Consider the following 19,514-nt stretch of genomic DNA (forward strand, 5'->3'; position numbering starts at 1 on the left):
AAACGGTGTAGTAATTTTTCCTTCATATGGAATAAATAGGTGATGTGTTGTGTTACTGTTCGGACAATAATGGTTTAGGGTGTGAATAGGTCTACTTGAGAAGGTGTTAGTTAGGCTTATGATGTTTTACAGTAATGGAGGCACAATGTTTTAGAAGAAATTATAAAATATGGAAAAAAATTATTATTTTTTATTTTCATAAATCAGAGAGAAATAATTCAAATTATTCTTAAAAAAAAGAGGAAATAATTCAAATCTCCATGCATTTTTGTATATTTTCTTTAGTTTCTATCTTGTACACAATAGTTGATTCTTTTAGCATTCCATTTATAAATTATAATTACTAAATATGTTTAGATAGAGAAGTTATTTATTCAAAATTAATTTTAAATAAAAAGTAGTATAGCAAAAAAACAAAAAAAAATTTGACGTTCAGATGTAGAAGTTTTCTTTTAAAAAAAAAAAAAGATGCTTAAAATAATTTTTAGAAAAACTCAGAAAATATAGCTTTGGACTTCTATTTCAATCTCTCCTTGTAAAATAAAGGGCCATTTTTCCCTGATTTATCCAAACATACAAACTGCTTGAGGGTTGAGACTCGAAAATCCTATATGAGAAAAGTTATTCCTTTGGCTTGTTTTTCCAAACAAGCTCGTTATGCTTATTAAAAAAAAAAACTTTATTTTGAATCTAAGAACTAATTTTTTTGTAATATTCTATTTAAATACAAGAATGCATCTATTTTCTTCTAAATGAGGTTATTGTAAACAGATAATCAAAATCCAGAAGCTAAAAAATTGCGGTTTATTACTGGTTTTTTTAGAAAAAATAAAAATAATTTTTTATTAATATATAAAATATTAATATTAATTCTATGTTTTTGTAAAAAAAAATTGAAAAACCCAACTTAGTAAATAATTTTCGAAAAATAAGTTTGTCTTTAGATTTTTTTTTATTGTAAATACCTTCCTATCACTTGTGTTTTTGGGATTTCTTGCAAAATCGATATTCTTTAAAGAAAAAGAGGACTACTACGTACATCTCCTAAAAATGTTGTATACAATTTGACCCGACTTTTAATTATTAACTTATTTATTTATTTTTTCTTTTTTTAACTTTTAATTTTCCACATCACCTCTTTGAACGAAGGAGTGAACCAACAGAAATTCAAATAAAGTGGTAAAAAGAAAAAGGTGGAAAGGAGGCAGAGAGTTTGTGAAGAGAGATAAAAGATGAAAAAGTGACATGTCTGCCTTTTCATGTTTAATCATTTAATTTGTTCTCGGTGCTATTTGATCGGTCTTTGTTATATATATATATATATATATATATATATATATATTTACAACAATTTAAAACAAAGTTTTCTCAAATTTAATATTTAACTTGTTAAAATTAATCTTATATATAAGGAGCTCACCTTCAAAAAAATAAAAAAAAACTAATTAATAGTTATGAGAAATGTAAATGATGGGAAATTTAAACTCCCTTAAAGATTAATAATAGAAGTGAGATCTACTGAAAAATCAATGAACTTCACATGTACTAATAAATATATATTATTATATGAAATTTTGAGACTTAAGTTTGTTAGTTGTCTAAAAAAATATCTGGAGTTGCATATATGGATTTGGATAATCCTTCGGTGTGTTAGTTGTGTCAATCGGTTGGATAAAATCATTTGGAGTTGTATGTATGGACTTGAATAATCATTTAGTATGTTAGTTTGCTCACATCTATTGGATAAAATTTTCGAGAGTTGTAAGTATAGAATTGAACAGCCATCCCCTTGAGCTACCTCTTGGGATGTGAGATATTTTAACACATCTTCTCATGATCGGTAATGAACAACTGGAGCATGAAATTTTAACAGGTGACCTCACTATTGGCTGTCCAACACATAACGGCGAGTTTGAGCTATGATATCATGTTAAAATTGATACTTGAACATAATCAACTCCAAAAGCTATCTCAGAAAGGGAGGATTGTTCAAGTTCATATATACAACTTTTAGAAATTTTATCCAACTGATGTGAGGCAACAAACACATCATCTTACGCTTAGGAAAGAACATCTGAAGCGATAAATTTACAAGTGACCCAACTTGCACATAATCAGTGGTCCAACTATTGGCAGTCCAACACATAACAGCGGAACTCAAGCTCTAATATCATGTTAAGGTCGAGACTTGGTTATAACTCAACCTCAAAAGCTAATTCAAGTGAGAAGATTATCCAAATCTATATATACAACTTTAAGATATTACCTCCGACCAATGTGTGTGACAAATAACGAAGATATTACCTTAAATATAACATCTAAATTACTTGTAAATGAAATAGGCTAAAAAATGTAAATAAATAACATTAAATATGTTTGCTATCGATATTAATTATTTAGCTATCAATTTTCGTAGTAGAGAAAAAGATAATAGCATTATGTCACGCCAATCCTCGTAGAAAGACTGTTTTATTCTTCCCCGATTACCCAAAAAGCAACTCTCTGTCTTTCCTACGTACTATATATATATATATATGTATGTATATATATGTATGTATGTAAAGGCCCACTTAACAACCTTTTTGGTAAATCAAGAAAAAAGAGATAAGTTCTCAAGAACAGTAATAATATTGCATGCCAACTTTTGTCACTGTCGCTCATAAACTAATTTACACGAATTGTTATATTTATTAACATTAAATAACACCAAAATTTAATTAAGATAATTTATTAGCAATCAAATCTTGCATGGATAGAATCAAATTTGAAATGAAGGGTCAGAAAATATCTTTATATATATGTCTGTAAAATTCTTTTAAAAAAATTGAGGCAGAATTAAGTTTGTATTTATCACATTGGGCAAAAACTTGTGTAAAACGGTCTCACGGGTCGTATTTTGTGAGACAGTTCTCTTATTTGAGTCATCCATGAAAAAATATTACTTTTTATCCTAAGAATATTATTTTTTATTGTGAATATCGGTAGGGTTGACTCGTCTCACAGATAAAGATTTTTGAGATTGTCTCACAAAAAATTTACTCTTATCATTGTTGCACATAACTATCGTGTACATTTTAGTTAAAAAATATTTGGATGTTTTTTTTAAAAAAATAAAGGATATATTAAAATACTTGCAAGAACGTGTGGTTTTTAATACTTCAATTACAATCTCTCTCTTAAAGTCAAAATTAAATAAAAGGGTTTTTTTTTCAGTTACTTTATGCAATTATACAATAAATTTTAAACATTACAAAAATGATGGTAAATAAAACACGTTTTAAGCAAGATGCTAATATTTGCAATTAAAGTAACCTATTATTTGTTGTTTTTTCACATTTTAATCATTGATGATTTACGTTTTGTCTCATATAGCTGTTTATTATTTTTCTGGTACAGCTATATATTTATATATTTCACTATTTATATGATGAGTCAAATTATACCTTGCGATTATAGGGTGAAAAAAATATTAAATTTTTAGTACATCAAGGTTATCGTATAAAAAATAGAGTATCAATACTGAAATTTTCGAGACAATAATAGTATAGAATTTTTAATTTTCAATATATATATCGAAATATCGAAATAATATATAAATTTAAAAATGTATAATATTTTTAAATAATGAAGTTAAATTTTTTAAAATATATAATGTATTTTTATATATAAAAAGATATATATCGATGTCTTACCGAAATCTCATTATATCGTACTATTTCGATATAATCGATATGCTAATCATACATATCGAAAGTTTCGATTTTCACAACGTCAATGATATAAATATTTTTTAATATCATAATTTTTTGTGCGATATACGATGTATATTTTAAGATATAATACGATACAATATGTATTTTTCGATTTGATACGATATAATATACCACCTTTTTAAATATGATACTATACAATATGTATTCTTCGATTCGATATGATATGATATACCATTTTTTTTACTGTACAAAATCGACTCGTAAAATCTATAGCAATTATACGAGACATGGTGCCCCATTGAGAATAATCTAACAATTGCTTAGTTAAGTCAAAGTCAAAAAAGATAGCATCTAGATCATGTCACGCAATGTTTTTACGATTAATGGATAAATTGTCTCTTATGATCATTACCATTTGAATTAAAAAAAATTCAAAAAAATACAAAAATACAAAATACTAAAAGGGTCAAACGTGATAAATGATTAATTGTTGATTGGTGGGACAATTCAGCCACCTGTGATTGGTATTAATTTAGGATCACCAAGAAATAAAATCATTATAATTCAATTAAAGGTGAGAAAAAAATCAAATAATTTGAAAATTATGGCAGTGTTTTGCAATCACTAAAAAAAATTATCATTGGTTTTTAGCTTTTAAAAAAATCATTTTTTTGTATTTCTTGAACCCAAATTTTGTACTAGCTTCTATTGATTTAAAATTAAAATCCAAAAGTTGGTGGGATGTTAATTCTGATTCTACAAAAGAGATTCTAATAACAAGTTTAGTAGGTCTCTTGTGAGACGGTCTCACGAATATTTATCTATAAGACGGGTCAACTCTACCGATATTTACAATAAAAGTTAATACTCTTAGCATAAAAATTAATATTTTTTTATGGATGACCCAAATAAGATATCCTTTCACAAAATACGACCCGTAAGACCGTCTCACATAAGTTTTTACCTAACAAGTTAATATTATAATCAATTATTTATCAGATAATACTCACTTGCAATTTTCAAATTTTCACTTTTGTTTCCAAACACTATCTAATTTTGATTTTTCTCTACTTTTCATAATATATAAATGTAACCAATTATTTTTATAGCATAAGCTATTGCAAATACTCTATATATCTTTCATCACTTCATACAAAATAGGAGCGGATAAAGCAAGATACCCGACCATCTCAAATAATTATTTATAATTTTTTTAAATAAATTTTTCCATATAATCTTCGGAATCTATAAATTCTTTATGCATTATACATCGAATATTGTACTTCTATTATTTAAGCAGCATCTAAATTTACGAATTTTGCCTGCTGTTACAAAAAGTTTATATAAAGATGACAAAATGAATAATTGATTGCTCTTATTACAAGAAAAGGACCCTCTTTTAGTTTGTTTGAAATATTTTTGTAAGAGTAGTCAAATGATTTGGTTTGCATGTTTCCTAACAAATATTCAACAAAGTTTCATTTGTACAAATTCACAAACCAGGAGAAATGAAACATTTCGGGCCATCCCCGATAAAGTAACGAAAAAACAAAAAACAAATCGTCGTTGTATTGGAAATGTCTTGCCTTTAATTTATGTAAATACCAAGAATTCATATATTTTGTGGGTAAATTAGTTATTTATATTTTTCGAGATCTAGAATTTTAATGAAAGGATTCAATAAGTTATGAAATCGACGAAAATTAGATTCCATTGTAATAATTTTCAAGTGCTTTTTAGAGAGGAGTAGGTCTCTTGTGAGACGGTCTCATGAATTTTTGTCTGTGAGAAAGGTCAACTTGACCGATATTCATAATAAAAAGTAATATTCTTATAATAAAAAGTAATAATTTTTCATGGATAACCCAAATAAGAGATTCATCTCACAAAATACGACCCGTAAGATCGTCTCACACAAGTTTTTGCCTTAGAGAGATGCCAATGGTTTCTTTGAGATAACATATTTACAGCTGTTATTTTCGACAACATTAACTGTACTTAATCAAGCATTTAAATGAGACGACAACTATTAAGCTTTCCAGCAGGATAAATAATATCATTAATAGTAATAAATGACCATGTATAAATATTGAGATTTAAGTACTAGAATAAATTAGGAAAATTTTAAAAATATAGAGACAAGGTGTACTTAGGCCAAGTCGAATCCTGGTCGCGCCCTCGTCGAGTTTGAGTTCAACTTGACAAAAAAATTGAATATGCAAACTCAGGCCAAGTCGAATTCTGGTGATACGCTGCTCGAGTTTGAGTTCAACTTGACATAAATATTAAAGATGTGAACTTGATCAAACTTATTTAGTTATTGAGCTTGATTTCGAGTTCAGTCGTATAGATATTTTATGTTTGATCCGGGCTCGAATAGATTTCAAATAACTCGAATCAAATACGATCATTTTGTGTATTAAATTTATTTTTTGTTCACTTGAAAAAAATATACGAAAATCCCAAGAGTTGTAGGCGAAGGTGCAATAAAGATAAGAAACAAGCGTGCTTTGCCCATTTTAAAAAATGAATGTGTTTGTTTCCCTGTAATCATCTTTTGCTTTTGCTTTCTTTTGTTTTTCGTCGCTCACTTTTTCTATCATTTACGTACTCTCAAACATTCATATCTCCATTTATCGGCTTTCGGGATTATATTCATTCAAACTCCTTGACTCAAATTTTCCATTTCCATATGTTTTTTATTTTTTTATTTTTGCTAACTATATACATATATCGGATTTTGATCATCTGCTGTTGGGATAAGTACAATATGTGGTGCTATGTAATTTTTTACACAATTGATCAAATCGAGACCTTTCATACTGTCGGATGAATTGAGATGATTGACCGATCATTTTATATTAAAAAAAATGCATAACACCACATGTTATGTTTATCCCACGAGGATCCACGACGCATTTTGATTTATATTTTCCGTTTATCTAATCTAATACAAATTTAATCTAAACTTTACTATTTTTAACTAATATTTTAAATTCCGTATTAAATATTTTTAAAAATGATCTTATCGAAATTTCTAATTCTAACGGCGGTCAATGAATGGGTAATTATTAAAAGGGGGAAAAATAAATTTTTTTTTTTAAATATATATATATGTGTGTGTGTGTGTGTGTGGGATGCTCTTTTTGCCACTGAAATCTAAGAGGAGTGGGTGGTGATTAAAGGTCGGGGGGTGACCCGTAAAGCAAAGAAAGTGAGAGATAATGAGAAAAAAAGGGGAGAAATAAAGTACGTTCTTTTGTTACTTTATTATAATATTGTTATTATTTCTCCAATTCAAATTGTATGTATTTTGCATGCAAATCGATGACAGCCATCATCATTGCTGCCTTCTCTTATCTTTATTTTTTTGGTGGTTCGGATCCCAATAAATATACATGAAATCATTCTCTCAATCTTTTTATTTCATTCTCCCCACAACCATACGAGACAGCTTTTTGAATTTAATTCTCATCTTTTGGACCCCATCAACTTTGTGGGAATTGTAAATCCAACATTCGGATTTTTTAAATTTATTGGAGCTAGAGAACATATGTGCACACCAATATGTATAATGTACCAAAGAAAAGAGAGGACATGCATGTCGTTACATGGATAAGTGGAGCATGCCATGCAATCCAGTCGAGTCTTAATCATCGATTATTTGCGTTCTATTTTATGTTATATATAAATTTTATATATATGAGTAAAAATGACAAAATAAAAGAGCTCGTGGGAGGGTAACATTGGACTCATGACGATGTTTACTATTTAACATATCTAAAATTTCATGGAAGCATAATTCAGGCTTCAAATGAACAACTAACTTGATGCATGGTTGATCACGAGATATGTGATACTTCTAGTCCCACGTGGTAAAAATTAAAGATTTAAAATGAGTTTATAATGGACTAAAATGAACTTCTATAGCAATTTGAGTTAATCATTTTTGTAAAGCAGGACGAATACGGAGTAATTGCTGTAAGGGCCCATTGTGCATTCATGGAGGCGCAGGCTTGGGCCAGGGTCGTGACAAGATAAATATGGTCGAACTCGATCATAGCCGAAACGTGAGTGGAGCATCCGAGGCTTGACCGGTATGTTGAGAGTAAATTTGAACTAAAATGGAAATACTTGAACAAGTTGTTTGTGGGTAGCTTGTTGGTGATACCCCCATAAGGATCCGGGTCGTCTTTAACCCGATTTATTAAATGAGAAGCCCAGATCATAGCCAGCTTCCCGGGCATTCCATTTCTTCCCGGGCCATCATCATAGCCCGGGCTCTCATGCAAGCTCCCGGGAACTTTCTACTCAGGCCACCTCGAGAATCGCACCACACTCGAGTGTGATCGATACAGGCAGTCTAATCCGTCAGAACCACTTGGGTTTGGAGTGTCCGAGAAGTCATCAGAAGCTAGTATGATAAACCGACTTAGTAGGTGGTGTGATAATCGAGGTAACTACCCATTCTTCCACTATAAATAGCAGGTATTAAAGTCATTTACTGATTCTGAGATCTTTGAACTAAAAGCACTTACATATTTTCCCTCAAATATTGCTTGTGTTCATCTAAAAGCCTGCTGACTTAAGCATCGGAGTGGCCACGTCGGACATCCCTCTGGCGCCCATTCACGAGTTACTTTCTTGTTTGCAGGTGTTGATCCAAGCCATTATCTTCACTCAAATTCCTAAACATCATAAATTATTGATTTGGTCCGTTGAAGCCCCGTACCCGGCTCACCCATTTTAACGAGATCACATCATTGGCGCCGTCTGTGGGAAATCACTGAGTTCGAGACGTTGATATGGCTCGTACAAGAAGAACCAACCAGGGTAATTCTCACGCCCAGGGTGATGGGGGACAAACTTCAAGACAAGCTGATGTTAATAACATTGGAACAAACCTCATTACCCTGACCCCTGAAGAGTTAAAGAAAATGATGGCCGATGTCGTTGTGCTAGCTATGGCCAGGAAGGAAGTCTCTCACCCTGTCACATCACCCGGCGATAAACAGGGACGTGATCAGGGATTTGAGCAGGAGCAGGAGCAGGGGCGGGGAAGGAGGGATAACGAGATGGTAGGAGAAGACGAGGGATCCAGCGCTGGGTCCAAATCTCCTACCGTGGCAGAGGAATTGTTGGAATTAAGGCAGAAGATGAAGGTCTTGGAAGGACAGTTGGAAAGACGGAGCGTTGCCCGGGCAGTCCCGAGAGGATGCCCGTTTTCTGATATCATCGTCCGGGAGCCTCTTCCTGGAAATTTAAAATCTGCGAAGGTGAAAGACTATGATGGCAATGCAGACCCGGAGGAACACATGGCCAGGTTTGAAAATATGGCCATGTTGCACTGTTACACTGATAGAATCAAGTGCAAAGTGTTCCTAACAACACTGGTGGATTCAGCTCAGAGGTGGTTCGAAGGCTTGACTTCCCAAAGTATCAGTTCCTTTGGAGACTTCTAGAAGGTGTTTTTACACCATTTTAGCAGCAGTAAAAAGTACAAAAAGACTGCTTTTAGTCTTTTTGAAGTTAAGCAGAACCCAGAAGAGAGTTTAAGGGCCTATATCAGAAGATTCAACAGAGTGGCCCTAGACGTCCCTACTTGCGCCACTGAAACAAAGACTACTGCATTCACCCAGGGTTTGAGAGAGGGTGAGTTCTTCAAGTCACTGACTAAGAAGGTGCCGGGAGATTTCGAGGATCTATTGTCGCGAGCAGAAAAATATATCAATATGGAGGAGGCCCAGAAACAGAAGAGGGAGGCTGTGAGAAAGGAAAAAGGAGACCGGATGTCTAAGCCCGAGGAGAGTGGACAGAAAAGAGGCAATACAGGGCATTTTTCTCACCACGTGCCTCTAAAAATTGCTCGGGAGAGGGAAGTGCAGGAGTGCAGCAGAGATTTGGCCCCGGATCATCAGTTATCCCGGCCAGAAAAGAGTGGATTTTGCTCTTTTCACAAAGTATGCCACCATAACATTGAAAACTGCAAGGCACTAAAGGGGAATTATGTCTCACCCTCCATCCCGGGACCCAGTAACAATAGCCAGAGGCCGAGAGTGCCACCTTGGACATCTCGGCCACCAGGATCCAGCGCCCGAGGAAGAAGTGTGAGGAATATCCCGAGGATTGAGTCCAGTAGAAGAAGGGAGCCTGAGCCCGAGAGAAAAAAGAATTCGCCCCCTGCCACAGGAATGATCAAAATGATATTAGGAGGCTCTACTGATGGAGACTCTAACTGGGCAAGGAAGGGGAGAAGCAGGAGGGAATGTTTGGAGGTAGAGGGAGCAAGAAGGAATGAGGCGATCATTAGTTTTGGCCCGGAAGATTTGAGAGGGGTGAATCTGCCCCACAACGACGCCTTGGTGATCCAAGCCCGAGTGGCGAATTATGATATTCTACGGGTCTTTGTGGACTCAGGCAGCTCTGTAAATGTAATTTTTAAAGATGCCTTTGTACAGATGGATTTGCAGGGCTACCACCTAGAGGCTGTAGAGACTGCCCTCTTTGGTTTTGCTGGCCATATGGTTTACCCGGAATGGGAGATCATGTTTCCATTAACCTTGGGTTCTCAGGATCTTAAGAGGACGGTGATGACTTCATTCACCGTAGTGGATTCCCCGTCATCATATAATATCATTTTGGGGAGACCGGTTATGAACGAATTGAGAGCCGTAGCATCCACATACCACCAAAAGATAAAATTTCCAGTAGGAGCTCGGGTGGGAGAAGTCCGAGGAGATCAACCATCCTCTCGGAAATGCTATGTGGAGGCAGTCCGGGCTGATCAGAGTAGAACAAGGAAGGAAGGGAAGAAGGCAAGGGTGGACGGGGAAAGAACGATGGGGAGAGGAGAGGTGCATTTTGTGGCAGAAGAAGAACAAGAAGTAATAGAAATCGGACCAGGCCAGCAAATCCGGGTGGCCCGAGATCTCAGTATATCCACTCGGGTCAGTCTGATTCATTGTTTAAAAACTAATATTCGTGTGTTTGCTTGGTCCCAACAGGAGTTGACAGGGATTTCTCCCTTGATAGCAGAACATCAATTGAACATCCTCCCGTGATCTCACCCAGTAAAACAAAAAAAGAGGCACTTTGGCCCTGAAAAGGACAAAGTGATTGATGCGCAAATTAAGGAGCTTCTGAAAGCTGGCCACATTCGGGAAATTCAATTCCCCACATGGCTTTCGAATGTGGTCTTGGTACCCAAATCTACCGGGAGGTGGCGCATGTGTGTAGACTTCCGCGATCTCAACAAGGCGTGCCCCAAAGATCATTATCCTCTGCCCAGGATTGATCAGCGGGTGGATTCCACCTCGGGCTATGAATTGCTAAGTTTCATGGACGCATACCAGGGGTACCATCAAATCCCCCTGGCTAAAAAGAATCAAGACAAAGCCAGCTTCATCACCTCGGGAGGTACATTTTGTTATATTGTAATGCCTTTCGGGTTGAAGAATGCAGGGGCTACTTACCAGCGTCTGATGGATAAAGTCTTTGAGAAGCAGCTGGGACGGAATGTGGAAGTCTATGTGGATGATATTCTATCCAAATCTCAGGAGGGTGCCAGCTTTATTAGTGATCTAGAAGAAACTTTTGCGACTCTCATGCATTATGGAATCAAGCTTAATCATGTCAAGTGTATTTTTGGCGTGAAGAGTGGCAAATTCTTGGGATTCATTGTGACAGACCGAGGGATTGAGGTGAATCAAGAGAAAGTCAAATTTGTGCTAAGTATGCCATCTCCCCGATCTGTCAAGGAGGTACAAGAGCTAACTAGGAGAATTGCTTCCCTTTCCAGATTTATTTCCCGATCAGCACACCGGAGTTATCCTTTTTTTCAAGTCTTAAGGAAGGCCCAGCAATTCGGATGGGATGAGAAATGTGAACAGGCCTTCCAGGATTTGAAAATTCATCTTGCCGGGCTCCCGGTGTCGGTGAAACCAGAACCTGGAGAAAAATTATATGTCTACCTATCCACTACAGAGTATGCTGTCAGCTCTGTTCTAATAAAAGAGGAAGGAATTGATCAAAAACCTGTCTATTATGTCAGTCATGCTCTGAGGGGGCCCGAGCTCCGGTATAGCAAAGTGGAGAAAATTGCTTTGGCCCTGGTCATGACCGCCCGGAAGCTAAGACCTTACTTTCTGTCACATCAGGTTATTGTTCTTACCAATAGTCCTCTGGGTAGGATCATGACTCACTCTAAAGTATCCAGGCGAATGATAAAATGGACAGTAGAGTTGGGTGAATTTGACATCTAGTACAAGCCCCGAGTGGCCATTAAAGCGCAGGCTTTGTCAGATTTCTTATCTGAAATGATCCAGCCCAATAAGGAGGGGTAATATATATGGGCGAGGGGAGATCTCTGTCGTTAATCTAGATACACGTGGCTAGATACACGTGGACGATCAAGATGTCCCTCGTAAATTGTACCGGGCATATGAAAGGACGTGCACGAATGTCAATATGTCAGACTTATCGGATCCTCGGAATACGAAACGATTTTCGACGGCATAAATGCTAAAGCATGGGTAATAATGACACTCTTTGGACTACCCGATAATACTAAAGACACTATATTCAAAGCCCGGGAGATATGAGGCCCCGACACCATTTATTAAGCCCATGAAAAATAAGGTCCCGGTGCCTCATTCAAAACCCGGGTTGTGTCAGACCCCGGTACCCCATTTCATCTATGGGACATTTGAAGCCTCCGATGCTCTTACACACTCTAAATTATGTTTCAACAAAAGTACAAAGTATAACTGATCGGGACAGCGAGTCAAGCTCTAGCTCGACTATTTTAGGGATGAGTGGTGATACCCCCATAAGGATCCGGGTCGTCTTTAACCCGGTTTATTAAATGGGAAGCCCAGATCATAGCCAGCTTCCCGGGCATTCCATTTCTTCCCGGGCCATCATCATAGCCCGGGCTCTCATGCAAGCTCCCGAAAACTTTCTACCCAGTCCACCTCGAGAATCGCACCACACTCGAGTGTGATCGATACAGGCAGTCTAATCCGTCAGAACCACTTGGGTTTGGAGTGTCCGAGAAGTCATCAGAAGCTAGTATGATAAACCGACTTAGTAGGTGGTGTCATAATCGAGGTAACTACCCATTCTTCCACTATAAATAGCAGGTATTAAAGTCATTTACTGATTCTGATATCTTTGAACTAAAAGCACTTACATATTTTTCCTCAAATATTGCTTGTGTTCATCTAAAAGCCTGCTGACTTAAGCATCGGAGTGGCCACGTCGGACATCCCTCCGGCGTCCATTCACGAGTTACTTTCTTGTTTGCAGGTGTTGATCCAAGCCATTATCTTCACTCAAATTCCCAAACATTATAAATTATTGATTTGGTCCGTTGAAGCCCCGTACCCGGCTCACTCATTTTAACGAGATCACATCACTTGTCTTTTTTTTAGGTGCCGGATAACATTTACCAGATAGAATGTGTCGTAAAAGCTATATATTTGTAATAGATTTTTCTTACTTGTGTGGTTTTTTCATAGTTGAAAATTTTGGCAATTACTGTTGGAACGAAAATCCCACATTTTGGCTGCGAATTTTCATGCCAATCAAGCTAATATTCATAAACCAGAGCACCTGAATTAGTGCTGCAGAATATTCAATGCAAGCCTATATGACGGACCTACCATTTTTAGCTCAGCTCCTCCTTCCTGAATTATACATATATCCATGTTTTCTTCGAGAACTAGCATCCACATGCCTCTCATTCGATCTGAATGGAAATACACCAAAATCTGCCGAAACTATCCATATTTTTGAGAACTAGCATCCAAAATTGTTGAAGGTTGTAGCAGCATTCGTCCAGCGACTTTCTGTCCAAAGTGTTGTCCGAATCCAAGCAAAGTTTGATCCAAGTTCGAGGGTTTTCTACACGAGTCTTTTTGGAAACCTTGGTTCGATAATTTCAGCTATCCCCTCTTCATGTTTTGAACAATTTACTGTAAATAAACTTAATTATACTTTTAAAATTTATGTATGTATTTGAAACTTCGGTCGACATGATATATTCATTTAATTTGATCATATAAGATTGCTTCGCTTCAATTCGGTACGATATATTCATTTAGTTTGATCATATAAGATTGCTTCGCTTCAATTCGGTACGATATATTTGTTACATTTGAAAGCATGTTTAAAATTATTTAAAGATATTTTTATGATTTGCATTTGAAATAGAAAAGAATTTCCGACATTTGATATTTGATTTCTTATGGCCCTGATACGGTGAGATATAATAACCGTTGACATGATCTCGTTCCTTAGATGTTAACAGTTAGAGACTAATCGGTGAACTATGAAGAATATAATGACTTTCAATGTTATTTGTATTCCTTTGCTTTGATTATTGAATTCGACATGCTATTCTTCAAATTGTATAAATATATGTATATTTATTATTTGTTATGATCGATCGTCCCACGTCCATTGATTATTTCACAAAATACTCATCATTACTCTCATTTTTCAAATAAAAACAAAGAACAACTTGATGAAAAACAAGAAATATTTTGGATACGATGATCAATCTCAGAGTTCTATTTCATTTTTGCCTTACTTCGTTTGTAATTTGATTTTGTATTTTCGTATTTTATTTTCGTACGATCGTAAAGACAATGTTTCATTTATATATAAAAAAAACTAATTTGATTGTATATTGTACTACAAAGTTTATTGTTTCAATTATTAAATTGTCAAACAATATCGTATCTCAACGCATCTCGGTCTCGATTACAAGTACTAAATTCAAATTCATACCATTCTGATCAAGACAAACATATGTCGTAATCATTGACAGTTGTGTCAAATTTTTAAACTATTTATCAAACATTATTTTGATTAATTTCTTTTCCTAAAAATATATAATAATCAAATCCCAATCAAATATTGCTAACTTTTTTCAAGAGAATATGAAGATAAAGTATAATATATTTTCAGTCCCTAGTTACTCCATCTTACAGAGGAGTTCCAATCATCTACTGTGCATAGTAAATCCATTGAATATGACTCACATGATCCAACGATTGTGTTGTACATAATCCCGAATCCAAATCACATACACACAGTTCTTTATTTTTGCAGTATTTCAAATAAACATATAAATATTCAGACAAACACTTAATTATATCAATTTAAATCAGATGTATGTACTCTGTATTCCGCGTGTAATAATGTGTCTGAATGGTTTGTGAAAAATAGTTTCTGAATGGAGGAATACAATATAATCGCAAAAACTTGTGTAAGACATATATTTGATTTGGGTCATACATGAAAAAATATTAATTTTTATGCTAAAAGTATTACTTTTTATTGTGAATATCGGTAGGGTTGACATGTTTCACAGATAAAGATCCGTGAGACCGTTTCATAAAAAACCTACTCAGAATATCATTTGATATGTTGGGATTGGAATAGACGTGTCCCCTATTTCAATCATGAATACAAAATAATAATAATAATAATTGCGCAAAATAAAAAACAAAAATAATACGGACAAAAGCATTCACAGTTCTGTCCTTGGTCGATTTTGCTCAATCAAACAATTTAATCGGACATCATATACTATTGTATACTACTCAATTGCTTCCACTATTTTAAGAATCCATTTTCCGACATGCATGTTGTTAGAACACCAAAAATTAATTATACACTTTATTTTGATTGTGTAATGTTTTTTTTTTTTTTGTAAAAAAAATAATCCAAATATAAATTATATATAAAAAAATTAATGAGAATAGAGAGGAGAGGCTGGAATTAATGTTCTCATTTTAAAAAATGTATCGTATATTATATACAAGTTAATAAAAAAAGAAAACAGATCAAAGAAGCAAAAACGTGTGTTTAATATCTGACGTTTTCATATTTATTAAATACATTACACCATTTACTCCCAATATAGATATTAAAAATAATGTATTCATTCATGCATTTGTTGCAAAAAATCAACTTAGTTCAAACTAAAATTCCCACGACCTCACGATCCAGTACATTCTTGCACTCGATCAGTCTACTTAATAAAACTAGATAAAAAAAAGAATACAGCTCGAGTATGAACTATTATAACTAGTCGAGCCAAAGTTGAGTCCAAATATTTCGAATTCGATCGGTATAAAAAATTAGAATTCGAAAAATAATCAATATTATATAATTAACTCTATCCGATTCATTTTATCGTTCATTTGACGGATTATTTCATAGACACGCGCATCCTACCAAGAAGACAATCTAAGAAAGAATACTACTGTTGTATTATTCTTTGATTTGAGAGTTTATTCTTCCCTACCACTCAAATGCAGCAATCTGACACTAGTATTATTTGAATTTTAGAATGCGTTCTGACACGGAGCGGAGACGTACCGAAAACATAAATAATTATAATCAAATAACTTAAATATTTTAAATTGTACATAGATTAAACACATCATATATTTATTTTAAATAACACACCATAGAAAAAAAGGACAATTATCACTTTTTTACAAAGACGATGGAATATGGGAAAATGCCAAAATTTAAAAGAATCCAATTACCAAAAAAATCTCTTGGCATCTGAGAATTCTGATGAAATAATATACAATAACATACCCCATATGGTCTAAGATTCAAGAATAACGCATGCCTACATGCATGCTGACATCCATTTTTCACTTGGCTCGCCTTTTCAAGCAAAATATTAAGCATGGATTCTCTTTGCTGCTAATCCAAAAACTCTTCGATTTTCTCAAAAAAAAAATTGGGTACGTGCCAGATTCTGCCCTCTATGTCAAACTTTTCAATTCATCAAGAATTAATGTGCAGTAACATTGCCGTTAAATTAGTTCATCTGATATCAAAATTCTAATTTTTGAATAAATCATCATATTCGAGACTACAACTATAACAAAACTCTCTAGTTAAAAAAATAGAATCTAAAAAAATTGTATAAACTGAACTTTATACAACGGACTCATGGTAATATCTACTCATTTTTTTATGTATATTTGCTTTGGGAATATATATATATATATATATATATATATATATATATAATATATAATTTGAAAGTTGATAATCTATAATCACGATGCTTTAAGTATCATCATTGCAGAAGATTTGGGAGCCAATTATATATATGCATAGCCATGTAGGATTAGGTTTTAGATTATTATATTTAATAATTTGTTAATAATTCTTGGTAGGGACCAAGAATTTTTCTTGGATTCCGTGCTTGTGCTTTGGATTTAACATTTTTTTAAAAAAAATAGTTGTTTTATTTATTATTATTATTATCTTTTAAAAATTTCTTCTGGACATTGTTTTAGAAAATATAGGGTTCTCTAAATTAAAGTAGTAGATTATATATACTTTGTTGAGAACTTAATCCGTAATTATATAAAATAATAAGTAATGGGCCGAAGTTTTTTAATTATGAATACATCTTCATAAATTATGTTTTTTTTTAATATAAGTACAATTTATAAAGAAAATTAAAATAACTATTCGTCGGCATCGAGTATATACTATAGTATCGAACGCTTGTCGCCTTATCAAAAATTATAGTTGGTGGTAATAGTACAACTCAAATATTTTAAATCACACTACAACTCAAGTGTCATAGTTCGATCGCTCTACTTAATATGTACAATTATTGCACATATACAACCTCTCTTCCAATAATTGCACTTGTTGCAATCAATGAGAATTGAACTCATGATATTTGCTTTAATACCAATTGTAGGATCGAGCGATTGTTGTTTTATCAAAAATTATAGCTAGTGGTTATAGTACAACTCAAATCTTTTATACCGCACAACAGCCCAAGCGTCATTGTTCGATCGCTCTACCCAGCAGAGATAATAATTGCACCTCGATACATACTAGTTATGATGAAATTCATACACAATGTTATGATGCAATAATTGTCTCTAATTGAAACATGATGATTGAATTGTTTTACGATTTAAAATATTAAAGCTACCACAAACTATAGATCTTGATAAAATAGCAAGCACTCAATCGTATGTCAAATAAATATCAAATCAGATTATATAGGCTTACTTAATTAAGAGTATGTATCTTGTGAGACGATCTCACAAATCTTTTTTCATGAGACGAGTCAACTCGATCTATATTTTAAGAAAAAAACAATAATACGTTTAAAATAAAATACAATACATTTTTATGAATCAAATCAGATTGAAAATTCGTCTCACAAAATTGACTCGTAAAACAGTTTCACAAGAATTAATAAATACCAACATAACCGATAGACTTGTCCTTTGCTTAGGAGCGGTTATTACATTTTTGCAAGCCCGTACTTGTTGTTGGGTCAGCCCACTTGAAGTTTCCTGAATCGGATAATGGGTTTGGCGAAGTATTCAACAAACAAAAGCCCACGAGTGATGATCTCCATAAAGGCTTTTGGAGAGACGTATCGTAGCAAAAAAAATATTTTTTTAGAGAAAAAAAAAATAGTTAGGCTAAAATTTGGCTGTGTGTAATATTCGATTTTATAAGAATAGCTAGTACAAATTAAATGTATTATCCAATCCAATTAATTACCTTAAACATAAGAATCATAACCTAGCTCCTCAAAACCCTAAGCGCGATTATAATTCGAAAATTGCCGTAACACGTTTTCTTACAAATGAAACATTCAGATAGAAATAGTTTTCATAAGTTTAATGCAAAGTATTTAATTATAGCATGTAGCATTAAATAGAGATATGTAAATTGTATACCCACTCCAAGTAGAGATTTTCAATCTAAATATTTCATGAAAGTGAGATAGAATTATAGAAACGGTATTGTGGAGAAAATCTCAACGAGATGGTTCATAAAATGATTCATGAGTTGGGATCCTGATAAATGATATACATGTTAGATTACTTGTAAGATTTTTTGATTTGTTTAGTTACTTATGATTTGGTTTGAGTTTTAATTGTTAAGTTTAACTGGATTATGTGAATATTTATTTATACTGATATTAAAGAAAAGTTTTCATTTGTGTTTTTAATGTATGTTTGTTTTATGAATTTGGCCATTTTATGTTGTCAATATTGGATTTTAGTCTTGCATGTTTTAAATTTTGGTAATTTTAATAAATTTTATCGAGAATACTGATATGAAACCATATACATAAACGCTAAGTCGGCATCATGTAAGCATTGCATCATAAAAAAGACCAAATCAGCAATGGCAAAAAAAAAAAACTAAAATAAAGATATTTGATTAAAACTGATATTTTGAGCACACAGAAGACCAAAATCACAAAAAGACAAATAAAAATATGTATCTAAATTTAATTATGTGTGAACAAATAAACCATTATAGATTCGTAAATTTGGAGCATGTGTTGACTTTAGTCAAAAAGCAAATAAGAAACGATATTAATGCTATAACGAGTTGTGTAAACGGGTGGACTCCAACTCCAGCGGCAAAATGAACACGTAATTCCACTATCAATTGTTTAATTGACGTCATCATGTGTTACGCCAGCCTGCTTATGTCATAAAAAAAGAGGAATAAATTTCACGATCTACGTCACCAGGGACGCAGCAAGAAAAAGTTTCGATCCTGGGCTAAAAATTTATGGGCTAAAATGTGAGCTAAAATTTGTGATATACTCAATGTCATTTTATTTTTTAAATTTGTGGGCTAAAATGAGCTAAAATGAGCTAAAATTTTTTTTTAAAAAAACTCCATTCATATTTTTAAATAAGCCCAAAAATCAAGCCTTGGCTGGAGCCCACCCCAGCCTTTGGGGTGGCTCCGTCCCTGTACGTCACC

This window comes from Primulina tabacum, chromosome 2 (genome assembly GCF_025594145.1).
Source record: "Primulina tabacum isolate GXHZ01 chromosome 2, ASM2559414v2, whole genome shotgun sequence".
Taxonomy (NCBI): Eukaryota; Viridiplantae; Streptophyta; class Magnoliopsida; order Lamiales; family Gesneriaceae; genus Primulina; species Primulina tabacum.